The sequence below is a fragment of the Aythya ferina genome (assembly GCF_964211825.1).
Source record: "Aythya ferina genome assembly, chromosome: Z".
NCBI lineage: Eukaryota > Metazoa > Chordata > Aves > Anseriformes > Anatidae > Aythya > Aythya ferina.
This window is the reverse complement of record NC_140299.1, coordinates 39573294-39596648: the sequence shown is the minus strand read 5'-3', so window position 1 is coordinate 39596648 and position 23355 is coordinate 39573294. Positions and strand designations below refer to the sequence as shown.

At 40.4% G+C, this 23355-nt stretch overlaps 1 protein-coding gene and 1 long non-coding RNA gene across 5 annotated transcripts in view; both read right to left on the bottom strand.

Moving 5' to 3' along the window:
• The window catches only part of CEMIP2 (cell migration inducing hyaluronidase 2), a 52774-nt gene extending 41843 nt beyond the window's left edge, over nucleotides 1–10931 (bottom strand). Inside the window, exons 1-2 of one of the 4 annotated variants that reach the window (XM_084503851.1) lie at nucleotides 9515–10931; nucleotides 9277–9342 (exon numbers count right to left, since the gene is read on the bottom strand). The gene's annotated coding sequence lies outside the window, so the exon portion shown is untranslated. Of the gene's footprint in view, nucleotides 1–5736; nucleotides 5800–8597; nucleotides 8767–9276; nucleotides 9343–9514 lie in introns of those variants that run through there. The other 3 variants (XM_084503854.1, XM_084503852.1, XM_084503850.1) reach the window with 3 other exon arrangements.
• Nucleotides 10932–17294: 6363 nt separating this feature from the next.
• On the bottom strand, nucleotides 17295–23355 carry LOC311427805. The gene is made up of 3 exons (XR_014687578.1): nucleotides 23177–23355; nucleotides 18947–19056; nucleotides 17295–17381 (listed from the first exon to the last, which is right to left on the bottom strand). It is a non-coding gene; the product is annotated as an uncharacterized lncRNA (long non-coding RNA).

The following is a 23355-nucleotide window of genomic DNA, read 5'->3' as shown; positions in this document are numbered from 1 at the left end:
GTGAAGTAGACAGCTATACAGTCAGTAGTGCCCTAAAGAGTGAGGCTATTTTGTTGTACAGATACAGTTTGATTAAAATGCAGGAGCTGTGGGAAAGAAAAAAAAAAAGTTTGAACTATTTAAAAACACATTTTCTTTCAAGTCCCCAATCACATGAGTTTTTCTACATAGCACTTTTTCTTTCTTCACCTACAACTAAGGTTTTCCATTTCCCTTTGACCCATGTCTCTGTGATGCTCCTTTTAGAAAAGGCAAAAAAAAAAAAAAGGTTGGAATCAAAGGAGCCCCCATGCAATCAAAGGTACCAGAGCACACTGGCCTATCTCCAGGACCTCCCAGTCCCACAGAAGCACAAATCCTCACAAGGAGCTCCATGATTTAGGCATCTCCCCTTGATAGCACAGCCTTGTACAAGAAAGCTACCACTTTTACAATCCTATGGTGGTGAGTTGTGTCACTTCCATGACATGGAATTTTGTTTTGCAGCTTGCTACAGTGATTTCATTAAAAGTTAAGTTTTTTACACAATACACAGCTGGTTGTACAGAATGTGATCTGCACAAAGCTGCTGTTGGCCATGCCATTCAGGTGGGCTGCTGTTTTAGCATTTTCAAACTTCTTAGCCTTTAGAGTACCACTACACAGTATCATCAAATCCATTTTTCACCACAGCTTTTACTCGGGGACATAAGTATGTGCTTCCAGTTAACTAATCCCAGTGAAACTTCAAATATGCTGATTCAGCTGAAAGATGACAGCTGCTTCAGCCCACCATGTTCTCATTACCACCTCTGTGCTAGGAAGCTAGACACATTCGCATGCCATCCTTCTGCAAGACCAGCAATACTGCACACAACCCAGGCTTCTGCTCATGCACCCCTTCCCACTACATCAGCAAGCAAGTACTTCTTGTATTCATCAGGCCAGCCAATCTAGCTTAAACCACTCTTAAAGAATACAAAGCAAAACCATTTTATTTTGCACAGAAGCTCAACAGAAGCAGCAATTACCTGCACGCTTGTTTCTATCAACAGCGCATCTGAGCTGTGCTGCCAGCAAACCCCAAAGTGCCACTGAGCAGGCTGCAACATCTCTGGTCTCCTCACATGTTCTTTCACCCCTTTCAACTTGTGCCACTACTATATACCTAAATGAACCTACGTTATCCCATACTGGCAAAAAATAGAAATGTATTCACTGTACAAATCACAGGATAACATCTGACTCTCTTGAAGCCAGAAGAGAGTGATGTGCTCCTGTTACTCAGGAGGGGGCTGGTTTCCTGGACAGGAACTGGATTATTCTACAACTTTCACAAGACAGTTCAAAACATCATCTGAAACCACCCAAAAAGTGTGAAATACACCTAGACGTTTCACACATCTGTTGTGAAATGCGTAGCATAGCAACACTTATCAGATGTGCTGTAAAACTCCTTCACCATTGCATCTTCTCAAAACTTTGTAAGTAAGCAAGCTTAGTTCTACATAGTGGAAAGAAATTAATGCTTCCTTTCAAGTATATTTTAGGGGTGCATAGTTCACAGGTCATAAGTATTCTTAAATAGAAAAGAAGCTAGAAGAAACCCCAAACTTTTGTTGCTCTTGGCTACCAAACACTAGCAGTTGCATGCTGACCTATTAACACAGCACTTAATCTCAGAGTATTTAATTGTCATTAAGAAAAACACCAGGAAAGGGTGGGAGAAATCCACACACATCGAGAATAGTATTTCCCTTTGTAACACAGTGCCACGTTGGTCACTGCTGCTTTCTTGGCAAAGGGACTTTTCTGGTGTGAAGTGCTCAAGAGGGGCAAGAAGTCTGTATAGCTACTCTACTGAGTAGCTATAATTCCTGAACAGAACGTGGTATAAACTACCGAAGTACAATGAGCACGGCCTTCACAAGCTTCCAGGTTGGCCATTAACTGCTAGGGATACCAATTTCAGGAAAATGTTTCAAATGACTCAGAAGTCCCCAGCTCAACAAATCTTAAGCTTTCCCTTAAGAAAAAAGATCCCCAATAGGCACATGGGGGCATCCACATGCTCTGCCCTGTTGGTTCACATTTTATTCCACTGCCTTGTTTTGAAATTATGCCTATTCATTGTTATAACAGGCAGAATGTTTATAGGAAACTACTTTTCCATCACAAAGTGCAAAAGCTGGAAGGAATATTTGCACAGTAAAACTAACAGAGTTAGGTAGCTGTGGGAAATCACGATGTTTGCAAAATCCCAACTAAATAAACTGCAAAAGCAGTAGATGACTTCTGTCACATATACTACTTGCTGCACGCCACCACTGAGTCTTCTCCCTTGCCCACCAGTTTCAGAAGAAAATCAGAGGAATAAAAGCAATGGCAAATGAGAAACAAATACAAATATATTACATGGTAATAATTATAAAAAACTTTGTCCAAAATGAATCACATTGACCCAGCTTTTCTGAATTCACTACGTAGTGACTTAATTGTACTGCTTTTTTTGTTTGTTTGTTTGGTGCATTTTCTGTGTGTCAAACAAACAAACAAACAAACAAACAAAAAACAAGATCAGATTGGTGCACAAGCACTAATCAAGCTGAGGAACACATTTTCAAAAATGAAGTCTTTCTAAAGTACCATGGATCAAGACACAGAAGTACAAGCATGAATAATATCTATAGTGTAAGCCAAGGTCCATATATAAAAGCCATCTTTAATACTTGCTCTAATAAAATCTTTTGAGCATACAAGTTTTCTGGTTCAGATGCAGAAGTGAATTTCAAAGCGGTATACAAGTAGGAGACAGTTATATCTGTTTCTGGTGATATGCAAAACAACTCATATCCATGGATTAGAAAGGATGTTGGGGCAGAAGAAGGGGATGGTAGAGAAGCTTGGTTCCCAAGGGAAGGAGACAGGTAATTTGTAGTCTGTGAAATATGCGTTTGACTGTGGGAATTAATATGAAATTATGGTATGTCAGCTGAAACCACTCTCATGTTTATGGCTTACAACATAGAGGAGAGCCATGAATTTAGTTCCTGGCTTCTTCTGAAGGTGTTTTGTATACCACCCTTAAGGTTGAGGGCTGAAAAATCAGAGGTGAAGTGTTTTTTTTTGTTTGTTTGTTTGTTTCTTTACCTCTACAAGAAGCATTTCCTCTCTCCAATGATAATTGGATAATTGGGCACACTGTTGTCTCTTAGCTGTTTTTGTGAATGAGCTCTGCATTAGTCACTTGGTTTCACTCACATAATTGCCAGGAGAGCACTTGACACAGCAGATGAAACATCAGCTTTCTGAAACGTTAGATATACAAAGTTCAGGGATCCTCATGGTTTTGAGACTGCAGGGATACCTCTGTCTTCTCTGATTCCTGGACTCCACTCTCCCATAAGCACTCACCTGTTCCTAACAGATGTCAAGACACAGTTATTTTTGGTTTGCTATAATACATTTGTAACATCTTTAGATCTTGCCTTTTGAGATAAGAAAACAATAGCTAGAAGCTGTGGCACTGAAATGGTGGTCCATATATTTAAAATTATGCCATAACACTTTCAGCAACTTCAATTTTGTTCCCTTTGTTTCTGTTTGACATGGTTAATCTTTATAAATTATTTACACATTAGGGAACTCGGTTCTGTTTTCTATTCATTGTTTAGACAATAGAATGTTTGGGTGGAGGAAATTTTTCAGAAACCATTTTTTTAATTTGTATCCAAGTGAATCTACCAATGTCTCTACTACAAAGGATCCCACTCGGTGCACCAGGAGACTTCACACCTGCTGAAACAGACTATACAAAGGGAATCATTTTTACTGTGTTTCTCATTCTCTGAAAGGAAAGCTTTAATAATTTGCACAAGGATCAAAAGTGGAGACTCGCATTTTAATCATGCATCTGTCATTAGCTTGCTGCATGAGTCACAGCTCATTTAGGCCCCAAGCCTGTAACATGAGGAAAAACGGTCACAGGGACATTGTGAGGCTTAGTTTACAGAACACTTTGGTCTCCCAGAGCTCAGCAATGCATCGCAGTACAAGCCTACTTTTAAGCAAATAAATAGCTCCGTGTAAGTCAACAGCATCCATGTGAAAGTAACTGATTCACAGCATTCACCTGAAGATGATGGTAGGGGGAAAAAAAAAAAAAAACACTACTACTTATCAGATTGATGATAAGAAGCTGTATTTGCAAATATTTGCAAGATATCTTTTTACCTGGAAGAACACAGATCCAATCAAAAACCACTACATCTTAGAGCTTCAGAAAAAAAATAATCCATATAATAGTAATACGCTTTCAGGGAAGTGAGGTCCAGCTCTGGCACTACCACGAATAAATGATATAGCTTTTTAAATAGTTTTTTGGCCTTCCAGAGGAGGAGGGCCAAATATCTAATTTCTTCCAGTCCAGTACTATGGCTGAAAAGCCCTTAAAAAAATATTATAAATAAATACGACAGCACAGAATGTAGAAGGCAGTTCTCTTCCACAACAGCATACACATTTCTTTCTTCCTCCTCCTTGTTCTTTGTACTTACATGTACATGTATGCTGGTTTCCCTTTCTGCTAAAGCTCCAAGGTCTGTCTTCCCCCCCCCCCCAAACTAACTCACATCATCCCTTATTTTGATTACTCAAAGGATTCTCTCTGCAATTTTTTTTTTTTTTTTTTTTTTAATTGTGCATCAGCTACAAAGTAGACAATGCTGGTTGAGAAGTTGCCATCCATAGGCTGCATTGGTGTAGCTGCACACCCACATTCTTTCAGAGTTGCCTTGAATTTCCATGAGCCAAGGAGTTTGTATTAAGAGATGATTTTAAGCTAAGAATTCCAAATTGCATCCACTGAGCAAGCAGATCTGACATAAGCACCTCTTAGCTGTTTGATCCCCAAAGGATCATTCATCCCATAAAAAGATCACTAAGAGGCTGCATAACAGAGGTCCATGCAGTCAGCAGCAGCACAGAGAATGCAAGTGACTTCATAAGTATTCCAAGGGGGGTGGAGAGGGGGAGGGAAGCAGACAAGAGGTTTTTGAACCTGAATCAGTACTGGATGTTTTTGACTTTAAGAATTTATATAGTTTCAGGAAGCAACAGAATTACAGTTGAGAAGCCAGTCAAGGACTGTTACACCAAGAATAGCTTAGGAAGTCCTCGAGATGCAAGTTGATACTACTGCTTCCAGCCTCCAACATTATGCAATATCTTTACCAGACATCTATTACTCACCACTGTCAGACATCAGGTAATTGTCTGGATGGACACTTTTTCTGCCATGATAGGGCCATTCTACTACTACGCTTTAAAATCTCATTTAACCATCCTGTGCTCCTACTTCTCCAAAAATCACCTCTTGCTCTAAGGGCAAAAAACCCCGTAACTCAACCATTGTAATTGTCCATTGATATCAAAAGCACAACATATAAACTACCTGATATCCTAAATTAACGTGTCAGACTGCTACATGGTAGCTGAAGCATGGGAACAGCTTAAAAACTGCTACAGGATCGGTGGCCTCCAGCAGAAGGGTGGGGCAAATACCAGATAAATACGTGACATCCCAAAGCTTCACAACTAACAGTCTTGCTCCTGGTACAGGCTGAAAGGGGTTTTCACAGCCAAGTTAATGCATGGTAACCTGAATACATCTGGGTGCCAGCTTTTTAAGGTATCACAGGAGTCACGCAAATACATGAGCTGGGAGCCTGGTGAATAACGTACAGTAATTTAAATTACCTGACGTAAAGCTTTTGTGAGGAACAATTTTAGAGAAGAAAAACATTCTCCATCACTTCCCATCTGTAAGAATCACAAGCAGAAATGGGATGTCAAATGGGTTGTCTCAGAACAGAAGCAAGTCTCCAAAATGTAAAACAAAGACTTCTAAGCCACCATTAAGTATGCACTCTGCTGAGCTGCGCTCATATTTGTGATTACTGTGGTAAATTCCTTTCTAGAGAACTGCAAGAACTTTGCACCCAGCAGCCAAGCTTTGCAATGTGCTGCTAGGTACAGCCAGTCATTTCACATGATTACTCTACCTTTTATTTTTTTTCAGTCCCACATGCCAAAAAAAGATAGATGAGCTACTAGTATGTTCTCTTGTTAATGGATTTCACAACAAAGGAAGAAAATCAGATACAGGTCTTAAAGCATGCATTCTCTAACATCTTCAGTATTTCCTTTCCATATTGGCAAATTCAGCACTTTTTCTCCCTCACATCTTTCTTCAAGGTATATAGTTCTCTACTCCCTCTCTATTTCCTTTCCCAGTATTGCTGTTCCAGGAAAATACTTCTGTGGATTTCTGAATCCACATCTACAAACAATTCATTCCCATTTGTCTTGCCAAAAACATCTCCACTAAATCAACACTGAAATCCTTTTTTGTAAAAATAAGCTCAGAATAGCTTAGAATCAGAATGACTTAGAATCAAGTCTAAGCATGACTTGATTCAAAACAAGAAACTGTAATTTATATGTTACAGATTTTAATCTTGTTTTGATGTACATTTCAGACAATTTCAAAGAATTGCCTTGCCAATTTGCTAGTGTGCTTCCGACACACAGGTTTTGGCTATGCAGACACGGAGACTGGCCAGTTGATAAGGCTCTCTCTGACTGCTGCCAACAGCTTTTGGGTCACAGATGGGAACAGGCAGGAGCTGAGGAGCAGGAGACCCCCAGCAGAGCTCCGGGGTATGGCTCTTCATGCCCATCATCTCCCATGTGAGACCAAACAATGCAGAGGCCCAGAGCAGTGGCAAGGCAAGGCCCAGCATTTCCTATCTCCCACAGGTACATCTGGCTGCGCCGAGCCACTGAACAACATCCCCAACATTCCCAATGCCCGTCCTTCCTCCCTCATGTAGAAGAAAAACAACATTGCTTCAACACCAAGGAGAGGTACTGACTTCTAGTGCAGATTTTCTTCAGTATGTGGACATCCTTCATGGTAAGGATGTTATGACCAAGAGTCTAAATCAGATTGGCCCCATATTTTTTTCTTCAAGCTGCTAGGATTAGCAGATCTCATTCTGCCTCACCTATTTTTATAATCACACCTTAAAGGAAAAAATAACCTTTTTGTTCCTCTGCCCCGTGACTTGGTTTGTCAACTGGAAAGAAGCGTGATTTGTGCCACCAAATGGTAACTGTTCCAGTCATGGGACCAGTTACAGCTGAGAAACCTCTGGAGTATATAATAGGACCTGATTTAAAAAAAGAAAAAACACATTTTTCGTACATTGGGGTCACCAACATCTCCTGTTTAGTGTGTCCACCCTCCAACAATTAACCTGTTCATCAGACTTACTGGTGAGAGCTCCCCACCAACCCTAGCCACTGTTAGAGTAATGACATTCCTGATTAAAATAAACCTTATAGTCTGCCACCTACAAAATACCTACATCTAGCAGCACTCACCACATCTAACCTTCAGATCAAACACTAGGTTTCAGAAGGCACTTTGGCAACCTCGCTTCATCAAGGACCTCACAACAACCTTCTGTTTTCTGTATCATTGTAGTTGCTTCCCTCTTTCTCACTCTCCCCTTTCTTTTTTTTTTCTTCCTCCTCCTTTTTCCTTCATGAATCCCATTCATAGCTGGGGGTATTGCCTGTGCTTTACACAACACTTACTCTTCTGGGCACTTTGCCCACAACACACTCTCTGCTGGATGCTGAACTAGCAGGGAGAGGGCAAGAAAAACAAGCTAAATATTGCTCCCAACAAGCTCGACCTGGCAGAAGACTTCACGTTGCCAGAGGCAGCGTGCAGGATCCCTGCAGACAAAGCAACCACACGCTCTGTAAGAACAAAGATGATCCTCTCCTGCTCCTCCCTGCTGCTATCCACGGGCCGTTTCACACCAGTAACGTAGGCACCACACTCTCACAAATCTTTTGCCCTGCTGCATCAAAACCAGACTGATGCCACCCCAAAATTTCAAGTGCCATTTTACCCACCTCAATGAATTGTCTTTGTAGCTCGGGACACTATTTCATTGTTTTAACTGCTAAGGGATATAAAATCTCTAAGGTTTTAAAGAGACTCTGCACCACCACTTCAGCCTTCAAAACATAAGCGAGGACGGCATCTCCGACACACAGCCCCGACCGAGCCGTGATGTAGCACAATTGTCACCGCACGCTCGCTTTCATTAGGAGGGCTGAGAGGTACGGCCCCCATTGTTGTTGCGGGGTGGGTTTTTTGTTTCTTCTTCCCCTCTCCCACACAGCCTTCGGGCAACGAGCCGGCCGGGCAGCCCCTAACCCATAGTGGGGGCACACGACCCCTGCCCTGCCGCTGGCCGGAGGGGGAGCGGCGCGGGTCCCCGCACCACCTGCCGCCCTGCCCACACCTGCCGCCGGCCGCACGGCCCCGGCACGGGGGCACCGGGGCCGAGCCGAGCCGAGCCGTGCCGTGCCGCTCCCTTTCCCTCCTCTTCCTTCTTTTCCCTTCCCTTCCCTCCCCGCTGCCGGGAACAAAAGAGGCCGGTGCGGGGCGGCCGCCGGGCAGCGCGGCGCTCTCCCCCCGCTCCCTCTCCCCAGCCCAGGTCCCGGTGCCGGTGCCGGTGCCTCCCCCCGGCTCTCACCTGGGCCCGTCGCGTCGCGGCGGCGCGCTCAGGGCGGCGGCATGGCGCTCCCCGCCCCGGACACGGCGGGCGAGCGGCCGCACGGCTGCTCGGCACCCCCCGCAGCTCCCCGCCCCGGCTGCCGCCCTTACGCAACTGGCAGCGGCCGCCGACGGCGCAACCCCCCCGGGGGAGACGCTTCCCGGCCCCGAAAGGAGGCGGTTGCGCCCCTCCACCGCCTCCTCCTCCTCCTCCTCCTCCTCCTCCGTCCCGTCCCGTCCCGCCCCCGTCCCACCGCACCGCCCCGGCACGGGGAGGAGCGGGGCCGAGCCGCCCGCCCCTCGCCCCGCCCGGCGCCGCGGGGGTGCCCTCGGGTTGGGGGGCTCGGCGCCGCGACCCCCGGACCGGCAGCGAGGCGGTGGGGAGGGTGTGGGAGGAGAGAGAGGTGCAGCGGGGTGCCCGAGCCCCCAAAACGCGGTGCAAAGGCGCAGGTGCTGTGTGTGTGTGGGGGGGGTCGTAGTGGTGGTGGGGGTCCCTGCCGGGTGTGAGCAGCGGCAGCGAGGGGAGGCACAAACCCGCAGCAAGGGAGGGCGGCGAGAAGCAAGCGGGTACCGGCTGGTTATCGTTCCGTTCAGGCTTAGGGAAAACAGAGAATAAAGTTATTCACGCGTTTGGGCTTAAAGAAAATAAAGGAACTTACGTGAGCCGGTGCCCGGACAGCCTCCGACCTGGTAAAAGAGCTGGCTGGAAAATCTGGTTCTGGTTTCTGCATGTATACATATACCTACATAAATATATGGTCTGATTTGGACTACTATCAAATCAAACCCCCAAATATTCTCGATTTTAAGGAACCGGTGCCCGCAGCTGTTCCCTAGCAAAGCACATCATCGGTCTGATGCAGAAACGCGGAGGAACAGAGGAGCTCCAGCACTTACCTTCGCTGGAGACCCGGAGCTCCAGGGCAGCCGCCCAGGTTGCTGGCTTTGATGTAGATCTGACAACGGGCTGCTCTTAAGTTTGGGACCTCCCACCGTTTCCAGTGCACTGAGGTTGGGCCAAACTCGCTACAAATCGGAAAGAAAAAAAAAAAAAAGGAAAAAAAAAAAAAAAAAGGAAAAAAAAAAAAAAAAAAGAAGCCCTGATCAGATTCAAAATGCTTTGAATGAAACGGTCCTGGAAATACAGCCAACATTTTCCAACTTAATTATTTCCTTGGGAAAATTCCAGACAGCTGGGAACCAAGTGATAACTCATGCATATTCCTATAAACGCTGCCCTGTAACTTCAGTTCTAGCCATTTCTTCTTTGTTTACCGCTGAGCGCAGCCGGCCCGTGCAGCCCGAGGAGACATCTAGTGACTGAACCCTCAAACTGCAAATCCAATCAGCCCGAAAACTTGGAGGTCGCCCTCTTTTCGGGGCCGAGGGGCGAAGGCTCCAGGACACCGTCCAGTGGCCACCATCCTCAGTGGGTGGTGGAGGCCGATTTCAGGCAGATCCCTTCGTGACCGAGGTCTGGAGCAGTGCTGGACAGATTTGTCGGCAGAGGCGCGGGACGGGCTGGGGCAATTCCTAACTTGCAGTAAACCACGGCGAAGGAAGCCCTTGGGTATAAGGGCTTGTAAGGCGTTTTCATCTCCCTTTGATCGTGCCTTTGTCTTCTTCAGCTTAACTTTTTTTTAATGCCCGGGAGCGCAATCCTTTTAACACGTGCGCCTGTAAATCTTTGCCTCATTTCAACAAATGCACACACAATCTGAGTATTTGCCAGTGACTTTAGTTTTGAAGACCAAGCCAAAATGACAGCAGCTAATCTTTGTTTAACATGAAGTTCAAATATTTCAGCTGGAAAGCAAATGTCCATTTTAAAATAAAACAAAACAAAATCTGCACTGCACTGGACATCCATTTTACACATGTGCTACTGTTCTTGCCCATGAAACGCACATCCTCAATTATTAATTCAGTTGTCTCTTTGGACAGACAATTGTGTTCATACACAGTGAAACTGTAGCAAATTAATAGTTGGTGTACTCTTTTTACTGAATGGACTTTTTTTTGTTATTTTTTTTTAGCATGTGTCTGACGTCCTGAAAACCACTTTTACATCAAAACCCTCCTTCAGTTATCTTTCTTCATATATTCCTGAACTATTCCTTGAGAATGCCAAATGAAACAGAATGTTCATGCAATTTAATTTGTGGAAATCTCATGAAATATTTAGAGTTAAGCCTTTCTTCCCCTTTGAGAAATTATTTTCACTTAACATATTACTCCCACAGAAAATGTATGTAAAGATGATTTTGCCAGACGGATAGGTTTTCTGTTCCCATTAAATAATAGAACTAGCCTCTTAAAATGTGTTATTCTTAACTGCTTTTTTTAAACAATGGTTTTTTTTTTCTTTCCCCCATTCACACACAGCACTGCTTATCCATTGGAAAGATATGGGTCCAAGACCAGAAAGAAGCATTTACTTCTTAAACATTTCTTCAGACTGCTGATCAACATTCCCAGTTTGGGATGTGCAAAGATCTCGTTTCAGAGATATATGGGTAGATGTTTGTTGGTACTTACTGTATGGGGGCAAAAAGTAGAAACACTTCTACATAGATGAAGTAGTCCAAAGCTAAATACATTGTTATATATACATGTATTTTAAATGACACACACACATGCCTCTCATTAATCTGACTCAAAACACAAATACCTGCCAACTGTGAAAACAGCAGATCAGTTACAGAACGGAATTATCACCCAGAAGCTACAATTTCCAGATGTGATGGTTACATGTGGACGTAACAGTAACTTAAACCCCTAAGTATGTGGAAGGTCGGACTGCAAGATTACCTGACTATTTGAAATCTCGATATCAAACCCAAATGGTGCACTGAAGCATTGCATCTACATCTGGCACGACTTCTTCCCTCACACTTCTTTGGGTTTAAGCAGACAAATCCTTGTGCTTAATGTATATCACAAACCTTAAAAGCAGCAAAAGACAGATTTGAAAGAGAACACTGATGTGGTGACCATGGTCTAATGATTTCAAAATAAGTAAGAAGGAAGCCACCTTTTGTATTTCTAAGCAAAAGTAAATTCTAGGACAGTGGTAAGTGTGTCCAGTTACTATTCAAGATCAGAGCCTAACTCTGAATTCCTATCCAGGTCCTTGTGATTCAGAAAATTTTGCTTTTGTTGGTGTATTGCAGATAAGAGAGCAAACATACATATTTCTTTCCTTGTTTCTTTGCCTTTTCTGGCATTCATCCCGGGTACTCTGTGGTAATACCTTTTCCATATAGTAGCTGTGTTTTAAATTATCATACTAAACACATGTATTTTTTAATTACCTCTCTGGGAGTTTAACATATTGTGTGGCAAAGAAAAGTGAGATTCCTGAAATAAAACAAAGGCTGCCTGGGCTGAAAAGGTTTGCTGTTGGTAAACTCCTGCTCCTACATTGAAACATGGTGCTTCAACTAAAGCTAGCAGCAGTTAACAAGATGTAATGACAGCTTAAAGTAGAAGATGAAAGAGTTTAAATTGCACACTAGAGGAATGCTTAGATCTGTAACCAGGTTTTAGGAGGGAGTAGTTTCAGTGTGTCTTCTTGTGTCATAATGTATTACAATTCCTCTCTGACATTTGCACCTTGAAGTCTTCCCCTGCCCACTGAAGGACTGTGCCTTTTTTGTTAATTCATGTCAGAACAAAGCCACTTAGCACTCAAGTTTCTTTTTGCAGGTCTGTGAGAAAGTATGAAGAAAGTCACTGGAGACTTCACTTACTACTACTGAAATTAGTAGCACTAAACACAGACAGCAAAAGTCTGTGTTATGTGGCAAACATAACAAGACTGCAGACTCTGCTCTGGGTTCTTCAAGGATTTCACAGACCTCCTTAAAGCTTCCCCTAATCAATCCACTAAGTTCTATCAGAGCCTATCTATTCATTCTCCCTCTTCACTTCAGATGTTACCAGCAATTTTACAGCAGAGAAACACATTGGAATTTCAAGATTCTGGGTCATACAGAGATTAGAAAGTGTTGAAAGCCAACAAGAAAAAGTGAGGGTATTTTTTTTTTTTTTTTTTTTTTGGTCTTTTAAATGTTATTCTCTGTAAGCAGACACTGACAGTGAACCAGCAAAATCATTTCAAAACTCCTGTTAATGAAGGGAGTGCAGGCTGCAGTGAAGGTTAAAGGAGGATTTGTGAACTAGGATTTTCAAAGAAAGGTTGAATATAACTATGAGGACCAAATGAGAATAGGCTGAGTAGACAGATATATATAGCAGAAAAACATAGAGGCTAAGTGAGGGAAGTTGAGGGGAGGGGAGGCGAGGCAAGGCGAAGGAAGGGAAAGGAGATAAGGATGTATTTTGTCTTCCATAATTCTGTAAAGTACAGTTTGGAAAATACTAAATGCAAACTCATATTGCATTAATTTTTAATATCGTCTCAGTAAAGGTCACAATTCTCACCAAAGCTATCCATATGCTGAGTCGTCTCACACCAAGAAATAATTATAATATTTTTTTTCCACTGTGTTTGGATTTTAGTTCAATGTAACTTAAAACATTTAAACTGATTGTCTTTTGTATTTAAATATTTTTCCATGGGAAGGCTTTTCTTTGAAGGAGTCCACCTTCCAAGTCAGTTCAATATTTATTTCAATGTGATTGGGGTTGATATGTAACACCAAAAATACTAGGAAACTGCAATAGTAAAGTTGGCTTACATTTACTGGAAACTGATTGTTAAATGATCTACTGGTAACCCTAAGGGCAATTTGGTCCTACCAAACCAGAAAAACTACTAGTCTAGTCAGTCCCAGAAGAGTCCAGTCGGGAGTGCTGTGCTCCTAAACCAAAAGCTGCAGTCTACAGATCTTTACATATCTACTAGATTTTTTTGATAAATTATGGATTGTGAGCTCTTATAGTTCATAATCCATAAAGCAAACTAAAAATCATTAAATGCATTATCTCCTACAAGTTGCCTGCCAGAATTTAGCGAGACTATTTGGAATATCTATGACTGTGTTTCATCTCATGCACTTAACATTATCACTTTATGGCATTTCTACATTCATAATTAGCATTAATAATGCAGAACATGCATATTATTTCTGTGCCATAAATATATGTCCTGAGTTTTTTTGGGGTCTAATTTGTGTTTAGCAGACAACAATTTTAGTTAACATACTGAGAAATTTACAAAAAGAAGAGCATAACACAAAACATAGATTTCTATTCTTCACTCACATTGGCAGATATATTCAATATAACAGACACACACACATACACACAAACACACAAATGTGTTGTCTTAATCTTGAAGAAAGAAAGAAAGTCTGGCTTCCACTGCTGAGAAATGTATTATGTTTTGCATTTATATTTAAGAATTACATATCTGATTGAAGGCACAGGATAAATATTTACAAGCAGAAATGCTCAGGAACATCACATAACTAAAAAGCATTCATAAATAGTTCCAGAAAAAGAAAAAAAAAAAAAAAAAAAAGCTATAACACTTCTAATGCATTCCCAAACTCAAGTGTAAAAGCTGTATTTGCAGGTAATCCATTTCATCCAAGAAGAGACATATGCAAGTAAGATACTTTTTGTATCTTTGAAAAAATAACAATTAAATTGCAACCTTACAACACCAAGGGAAGATACATTTTCATGGCATAAAACAGAGGTTGAAAACAAAGCTTCCATCATGCAGTGCAAAACTGATCTCTTGTACAATATAATTTTCTATTGCAAATCTTTGTGCACAGCTTTGGGCTCTAAACTCCAATATGCATTCAGACCATAGTCCTCAAAGTGATACTCTTTTTATTAAAAAAAAAAAGTCCCTAAAACTGCATGAAAACACACGTGAAGCACTTTGGAAGCACATACTGTAGAATAATGCTTACCTTGTATTGTATCAAGGCAATCATATGCCTACGTAAAACTGGAGGGGTTTGTTTCCAGTAAATTTTCTGTTTTCTGTCAACACAGTATGTCACAAAATGGCTGACTGAACCTTTTTTCCTTTTGGGAAAGAAAAAATACAAAGGCTAATTACTGTTACAGGAAAAGTTATCTGTTGGGTTCCCTGCATAGGATATCATCCTGACCTTTTGTTTTTTTTTTTTTTTTACAAAAACAGGAATTGAAGTGTCTCATATGAATGACAGCCAAATGTAAAAACAAGAAGTATTTGACCATCAGAAATGAGTCCTTTGATTCTCTGAGGTGCATTTGCAGTGCTGCAAAACACAGTTCATTTAAAACAACAGAGAATTCGGGTTGACATACTCAGTAATTCTAAAACACATGCCTCTTATTTTAAGTCAGCCTCTAAAACAAGACACTGTAGTGAAATGCAATGACTGACTTCAGTGAGGTTTATTCAAATAAATAAATAAATAAATTTGGACTATCTGTCTGTTTGGTGAGCAGAGGTTTGTCTAGCACAGCAGCTTGTACCAACAGTAGCTAGTGACAAGAGATGATAAGAATATAAGAAAAAGTTAACTAATCATACATCAACACTTCATTGTCTAGTTGCCCACCTCCCAGTGATTGGAGGCTCTGGATCAACTCTGATACACTTTCATTTTCCAGCCATTAAAAGAGCCTGTTGCTTTCTGAATTCACATAAGTTCCTAGCATCCACAATGCCTCATGACAAGTTGCTCTACAGCATAACTGCTTCTTGTGAGAAATACTTCTTCTTGCTAGGTTTGGAGCTTCCATGTACTTGTTTCATTTGATACTCCAGAGTTCTTATGCTGAAAAATACAGTCATTCCTTCTCCATGCAACTCATACATGTTCTCCCCTATTCATTTATTTTCCACTCTAAATACATAAACAAAGTATGTTTCCTCATTCCTTACATGGAAACTGTTTAATATCTCATCATCCTTAGAGTGCATTATGATTCTTTTTCCAATTTGATACATTATTTGTCTTTAAGGTAACAGAACCAGAATTGCAATAGGCTCCACAATATGGGCACCCTGTATATAAAAATCTAATTTTTTATTCTTCTCTTCTGCACAAATGAACTCTTAAGTCTTTTTTTCTTCTTCTAATCACCACTGATGTCTGCTTAGTAATATTCATTGTAATGTCAAGACCTTACATTCCTGAACAGCAGCTTTCTAGAGCCTGTAACTGTGCACATAAATTTTACTTAGGACTTCCCAACAACTGGCAAATACCACAACCAGATCTGTAAGTTTTTAAGAAGATTAAGAAGCTCATCAGATTAATTGCATGTTCCTGTTCTGAGTCATGTAGGAAATAAAGCAAGATAACTTAAACTTTGGTTTTATTTTGCAGCTGCAAAGCAGTTAAGTGGCTTCATCCAGTAGCTCAGTACAGGCAGCAGCAGCAGCTGAAGAACTCTGCCATTTCATGATCACCTTTTATTTCCTGTGATCATTTGCACTTTGGAGGACTAGGAACTACACTGCGGCTCAAACATTTTCAGTGCCACCTAACTTTTAGAAATGTATTTTCAATAAGGTTTATGAGCGCTGAAAGGGAAAGCTGAAAGGTCACTTACAAACTCATCCTCTAGAGAGCTCCAAAAACTCAGATTACTGAGATATACACATTCATGAACAGCTCCATATAAAGGAACAATGAAAAACTGATGAGCTTCACAACACACCAGGAAAAAAAAAAAAAAAAAAAAAAGTGTAAGAAGCAGAATTTCACTTCCCTGTTGTCTTCTCAATTGCTGCCATTTAATGTTAAGGTAAATAATTAGGGGGAAAAAATATAGGAAAAATGCTTGAAAAAGTACAAATTATGCACAAGGCAAGACATGTTCTCAGTGTAAGCATGCACTCTGAAGGTTAGACAACACTAAATCAGGCAAGTTCTTTTCTGCTGACCCCTTTATTTTTCCATCTATTTCTTTTGCTACCAACCTACTATTTCTCTCCTGCTTTTGGTTCCATTCCCTTCCCCCGCTGCTTGTTGTACTGCAACAGAAGTACATTTGCTAAGCAAGCCAGATGTACATGTTGGACTGATACCAACGTTTTATATTTAACTTCTACCTCCACAAAATTTAATGGAGTAAGCTGCATGGAGCAAGAGGACAAAAATGAACAAACCAACAAATAAAACTACAAAAACCCCACACCCAACAACTGCGAACATACTGCATGTTTATACACAATGCATCCCAAACTCAGACAGCAAAGATTTTTTAGAAAATGACTTCTCAATTGAAACTTCGGGCTGAACATACAGATAACAGCATGTATGTGTCATGGCAATTTTCTTCCTGTCTGAATTAGACAGACTGGAGACATTATGAAGATGAAAAAGGTAGCCATGACTTAAGCCAAGCACAGGGAAAAGAATGCTAATTGGGGTCAAAAAACAAACAAACAAAACAGCACTACACACAACCAAGTCTTCCAAGTCTTAAAATGATCTGAGCTAACGTCTGCACAGCAACAGATACTGAGAACAGAAAGGGTCCTGCCGGCTTTGCATATCACATAGGCTGTCTGCAGGACCAGTTTGCCCACTGTTTTCCAGTACACATGGTGTTCTGTAGCATAAATTTATATTGTTTATACATATAAGGAATCAAAAAAGGTGAATCTTTCTCTGTGCTGAGCAACAAAATGATCAGACCTTCCCATGGACTCAGACTAACTCTACAGTGAGGCCTGAGCAACATAACAGCTTCCTGCTGGCCCCTGCTGCAGAGACGGTTTCATGCAGGCCTTGGACTAACCTTCCTCCTGGAAGTGAACCAGAGCCGTGCTTTAATCCTAAAGAATGAAAAACAAAGGAGTCAAGAAATGAGCTTGGTAAACAAAACAAACATGTAAACGGGTGTGATGAGAACTACTTTCTAAAAAGGAGGTGCTCTTCAGCAGGCTTGGTCAGAACAAGAAGCTGTCTGAGACTGGGTAAAATTTGAGCCCTCTCCTTGAAGTGCACCGTGGCTGGAACATAAACCCTTAGAGATTCACAGTCCAGCCAACAGAAAAGGGCAAAGAGTGAAATACTATTGTTTCACAATGCTGTGGATGCTTTTAGGTCAAATGTCTTTCCTATGCACAAATAATTGCTTATTCCACAACTACTGAGATCACCAGCAAATTTGTTCTTTTAGTTCATTTCACTTATGTAAAGTTTAAAACTTTTGACATTGTTGTTTCAACTCATATGCTTTTCAGGGCATAACCCCCCCCTCCACGACCCAAATCCTACATGTACATTGTTTAGCAACTTTATCTTTGTGGTGTGGTTAAGTATGAAAATCATAAAAACAAATTAGGAGAAACAGCGTAGGGACTATTTTTAATTAAAAATTGATATATATAAGTAAACACTTTGTTGCCCTTTTTTTTTTTTTTTTTTTTAAAGCTAATTTTATTCTGTGTACTCTCCAAGGTCATTTTAATTGAAAGAATGTAGAGAAGAAGCATTTTCCCTGTTTATATTGCATTTTTGGTATTAGATTATGTCTGCTGAGCTTCACAATTTTTATTGTATGTCACAAGTAACCAGGGAGAGACAGCATTTCTTCAGAGTCTGAGAAATGTATCTATAAATCATAGATTGATTGAAGGACAGGCATTACAGAAACCATTTTCACTTTAGAAACATTCTTCTCAAAGCAAGGTAACGAATTAAAATGAGATAATGGGCACAAATGTTTTTACATGCTGTTATTTCAGAATATCATTAAAATTTAAGCAGTACTATTTGATCTATTTGTCTTGTATAGTAAATACTCAGTAACATGCTGCTACATACAAAAAGCCTAAAAGATTGTTCAGTAATAACTTTTATTTTTTTTTTGGGGGGTGGGGGGGGAGAAATGTATGCCTCATTAGACTTCCAAATTTAAGCTTTTATTTATTACCTTCTCCCTTCCAACCCTTCTCTGTCCTGTGTCCCTCCCTCCCCGTTCCCCCCAAACTTTTCCCAGTCCCCAAAGGGATCCTATTTTATTTGATATATTTACAATGCCTTGTGAAGTACTATACAAATATATTCAGGCTGTCTTAATATCTGCCTTGGAAGGCCTGCAGCTCTACAATTAAGTTTCTCAATACAGACTGCATATCAGCTTAATGACAGAGATTGCTGACTGGTACAACAAAAGGCCTGAGATGTAAATGGCTCCTGTATGTCTCATTGGTGCTAATCCTGGAGATCATTAATCACATCTTAAAGGGAAATATTAGTGATTACTCCTGATTGGTTCCAGCAGGGGAAGGGGAGGAATAAATAAATAAATAAATAAATAAATAATATGGCTGATATTTGGCTATCACTATTTGAAAGTACCATATTCCAACCCAGAATTGTAGTGGAGCAGTACCTTGTGATCTGAAATTGCTTGCCTGGAGAATGTGGCTGCCTTCTCCCTTCAACAGGATTTCACTTCCACCTTGATATACGTGATGTCTCTTGCACTCACCAAATTTTCCACTGTTTCCTCAATGAGAAGAAAAAAAAAAAGCTACTTGAAACTTCACAGGAAGCCCATTTCTTTCTTTGGACTACTTCTGAGTTACAAACTGAATTACAGATGTATTTAAGATCTGAACAGTACAGTCATATGAAGGCCATTATTACTTCAGGGCCAAGTAATAAAAGGACACTGGGGGGGGGGGGAAAAAAAAAAAAAAAGGACAATGAAGGGGGTTTGCACAGGAATTGTAAGGAACAGCAGCTTAGGAGAAACTTCTTCATGGCTTAAGGCTCTTCTTAATATTTAGATAATGCTAGAATAGAAAAACATCTCAGTATGGACCTGGTAAATTTAAAGCATGAGAGGGCTACATTTAACGTTTGATTAACACTTAGTGATATGTTTGATACTTCAGTTGTAGTATTGAAATCTCTTCTAGATTACAAATATCCTAAAGTCAGAGAAGTCTCGGGATCACTGAGGCCAAAGCTGTGATCTTCCCTGCCGTGTAACTTAATACAACTCATCAGTTACGACCTCAGGCACCCGTCCTTGACCTCCAGGCCCCTAGAATGCAGAATGTCAGAAACGGTTGTGCAAGTAGGAACACATAAAGAGAAGTGCAAACTCAAGTGCATCTACTGGTGGAGTCAACTTCCATGCCTCTTTCATCAGCTTGAAGTTTCATTGTTTGCCTTTAAGACTCTAGACTCTCTATTCTCTCCAGAACACTATAGTTACACCAGAATCTATTTAGTTTTTCAAATAAGTATTTTTAGTGTGTGTTGCAGCTGGAGCTTAACAATATAACTTGAACATCCTTTGAAAGTTCAAAACCCAAGAGGTAAATCAGAAGTACTAGATTTGGAATAGTTTGTCTTGAGGGAGAGGGATAAACTCAGGACTTTTTGTGGTTCAACATATGTTTTTGATATACCGGATAGGGTTGGGCTTGAATTCACTAGCTCTTCCTTGTTGAAAAGGCCCATAAACATCCTCAGGGAAACAGATCTCTTATAAAACTTTACAGAATGCATTCTGTTGGAACTAAATTCCAGACATTATCTACACTCAGATCTATAGAAAACATTTTTAAAAAAAGTCTAATTGATAATATCATTTCTATTTCACAATACAGCATTGTCTTCCTATCAATCTGCTTGCATCCTCTCACAAACAGTATAATCATTAAAGACTACTTAAAAGGTAGCAGATAGCTAACAGGATACAGACACTTTTATCTTTGAGTTGACTTCAACTGCTTCTCCAGCATTTGAAAAGAATGATGGATTTGTGTTTATAAAGTGAGTTAAAAACAAAGTGCAGAGGAATTGCTTGATGCCAGCATGGGGAAGCATACCGAAGATTGGCAATTTTCTTGTTCCAATACTATGAAAACCACTGTCTGTCTTGTAACAGTTACTGAGTTCATATTCTCAGCAGAAGGGTCAAGCTCAGGAAGATTTAACACAAATTTTGGGATTTACCAGTTCTGGTCCTCGAGTCATTAAAAGGGACAGTTAATATTGCTGATGAAGGCTGTCCAGAAAACACGTAAAATGAAGAGAAGTCAGGAAAAGGAAGAAAAAAAAAAAAAAAAAAAGTCAGCCACACTGACCTAGGAGTACATACTTGAAACATAAGTATAAATTCATCTAAAGAGAGTAGTATCATTTGCCAATTTTCCTGCTAGCATAGATAGATGTTCATATATTCCTACAGCATTCAAAGCCAGAGCCTTCCCATTGAACAGTATCAGCTAGACTATCTGTAATAAAGTTTTTTCATCCTAGCATGTTTAATGTATTAATATCTACCAAGTAGGGCATATGTCAACAAAGGGCAAAACCAAAATTAGAATGCTTTTAACTGTAATCTCATCTAAAAATAACTTTAATAAATTCATTGTTTTAGCATGTTTGTATCTCACTGTCAATGTTTGCTGTTCATTAGTGCACAGAATTGCTGCTTCTAGGCATAATAAAATGTGTATCAGTAAAAAAATAAATGTAAACATTATTAAACAGAAATGAAGAAGTATTATTTAAACAATTCTCTGTCTGCTTACAGCTGTTACCTACCCATATCCTTTGTTATATGAATTTCCACAGGAAAGCACATGGAAAGATAACATAACGAAGGCAGGTGTTTTCAGACATACACTTCTCAAGAAAACACAGTATGATTTACCATTGAAGGTTTGAATTTCCCATTAATATGTTACATTAAACACATTAGAAATTTAAAATACAACACATGTAAACAAAGTTACCCTTGAAGCAGTTAAGTCTAATCTTATCTGGGCAACTGGAGCTTGATTGCAGGTCTGGTTCAAAGGGCTTACAAAACCCACTTTGATTTACAGCTCCTACTTTGTGAAGACTCTTCTAAGAATATAAAAGATCCAAAACAGATTAAAATTCTCAATGTCTTCAGCAAATACTTTCAGGTCTAATTAGTTGTAGCAAGACTGGAAACTTCAAAATCATGGCAACTGCCTTCAGAACAGTTTGTCTATGTTTTTGGAAAACTGTAATTTTGGTCCTTCTAGCTAATAAAAACAAAATAAGAACCTAGAAAATTCAAATATGGTCAGACCGAATGACCACATTATTTGTTTTTCTATTGTACTAAAAAGCTATATTAGGATCAGCTCCTGTGCAGGACTGCAAACACCCAGATTCCATTGCCATGAAGCACCAAGACAGCTCTGTACCTTGTGATATCACCAAGGCCACCAGAAATGTCAACAATAACTTTGCAGGGACCTCATTATAGAGCTTAAAACATTTTGTTACAGTGCTCTCCAAAGGTGTCCAAAGTAGTGGGGGAAGAGGTACATGCATGCTAGGGGGTGTGCAAGACAGTTCACTGTGGTATAGGAAGAATATGTTTTTGTACCATTAATAAATAAAACTAAATTTAAAATTGTGCATACACCATCTTCATTAGTCTTTTTAACTTGTGTATATTTTTATAATGTACATAACATTCTAGTACAGCTGTGCATTTATGTAATTCATAGATTAATAGATACATGTATCAGGGGTGCCTGCTCAAAATGAAATGTTTTAGAGGTGCATGATCTAAGATGCTTGGAGACCACTGGTCTACTCATAGTACAGTAATGGTAACAATGAAAAAAAAAAGGAGGACTTGCTGTCATTAAAACTATTTTTTTTATTATTTTTTTTAAATCAGAATCAAGTACTCTCCCAAGGACATGTGACAATGCACAAGAACTGGGGGAAAAAAAAAGTAGTAAATCTGTAGTGTTTATTCCCCTCCTCTCTTTTCTGCTGCTTTTTATTTTTCCATTTTCCTACTTCATCTCTGTTTACAGTTATATCTGGCACTTTTCTGTCCTGTACATTTTCCCTCCTATTTGGACTAGTTCAATCTAAAAAACCATTTTGTTATAAAAACATAGCTCATACGTCCTTTTGTCTTTTTATTTCCTTTCTATCATTTTGTCTAGTTCCGCCACACTTTGTATTCCCAACATCTCCCCTTTTTCTGTCTCATTCCCCTCTTTTCTTTCCCCTCCTTTTTTTCCCCATCCTTTGTTCCCCTCCTTTACCTAACCGCAAACCCCCTTTATCTTACTTGCAGAGCCATCGTTGGGCCTTCCCATTGTCCATTTCCCTCAACCTTAACCTTTTTTCTTTTCCCTGCTGGGACCTTACATTTTCCACATCCTCTCTTTCCTGTTATTTTCTTTTCCCATGACAGGAGGGAAGAGAAATACTTGGGAGTAGAGACATGCCTTTGTGGTGCTCTGTTTCCTCTAGCCTTCCGGCTACCCTTTCTTTTGGCAGCAAACCTTTTCCAGCCAGAGTAGCAATAGCTGACCACATGCTGCAGCAAGTCCCTTCCTGCCTGAGGTCCTCTGCACCACCAAAATATGCAATGCAGCATGCCACCAGTGAAGCCTTATCCACTCCTGGCAGCAGGTTGGGAGGTTTCTGGGAGGATGCCCTGGCTCGTGAAGCACTGAGACCAGCATGGGAACAGGCAAAGAGGACGAAGCAGGCAAAAAGAGGGAGCAAGTAACAATATGTGGTGAGAAACCAGGTATGTGCCTGTGAGCTGCAGCTGAAGAACAAGACAATTCAAAGAAAGGCTTTCTATACTCACAGGTGGCAATTACATGCCAGGACGTATTATTTCAATTATAGTGTTACAGCAGGATTCATAACAATTAGCAGTCTGGCAACATGCAACTTAGTGGTCAAAAGTCACAGCATCTTGAAATCTGAAGTTATTCATGTAGTTGCTTCACCACTGCTGCCATTTTCAAAAAGACGTTACTCCAG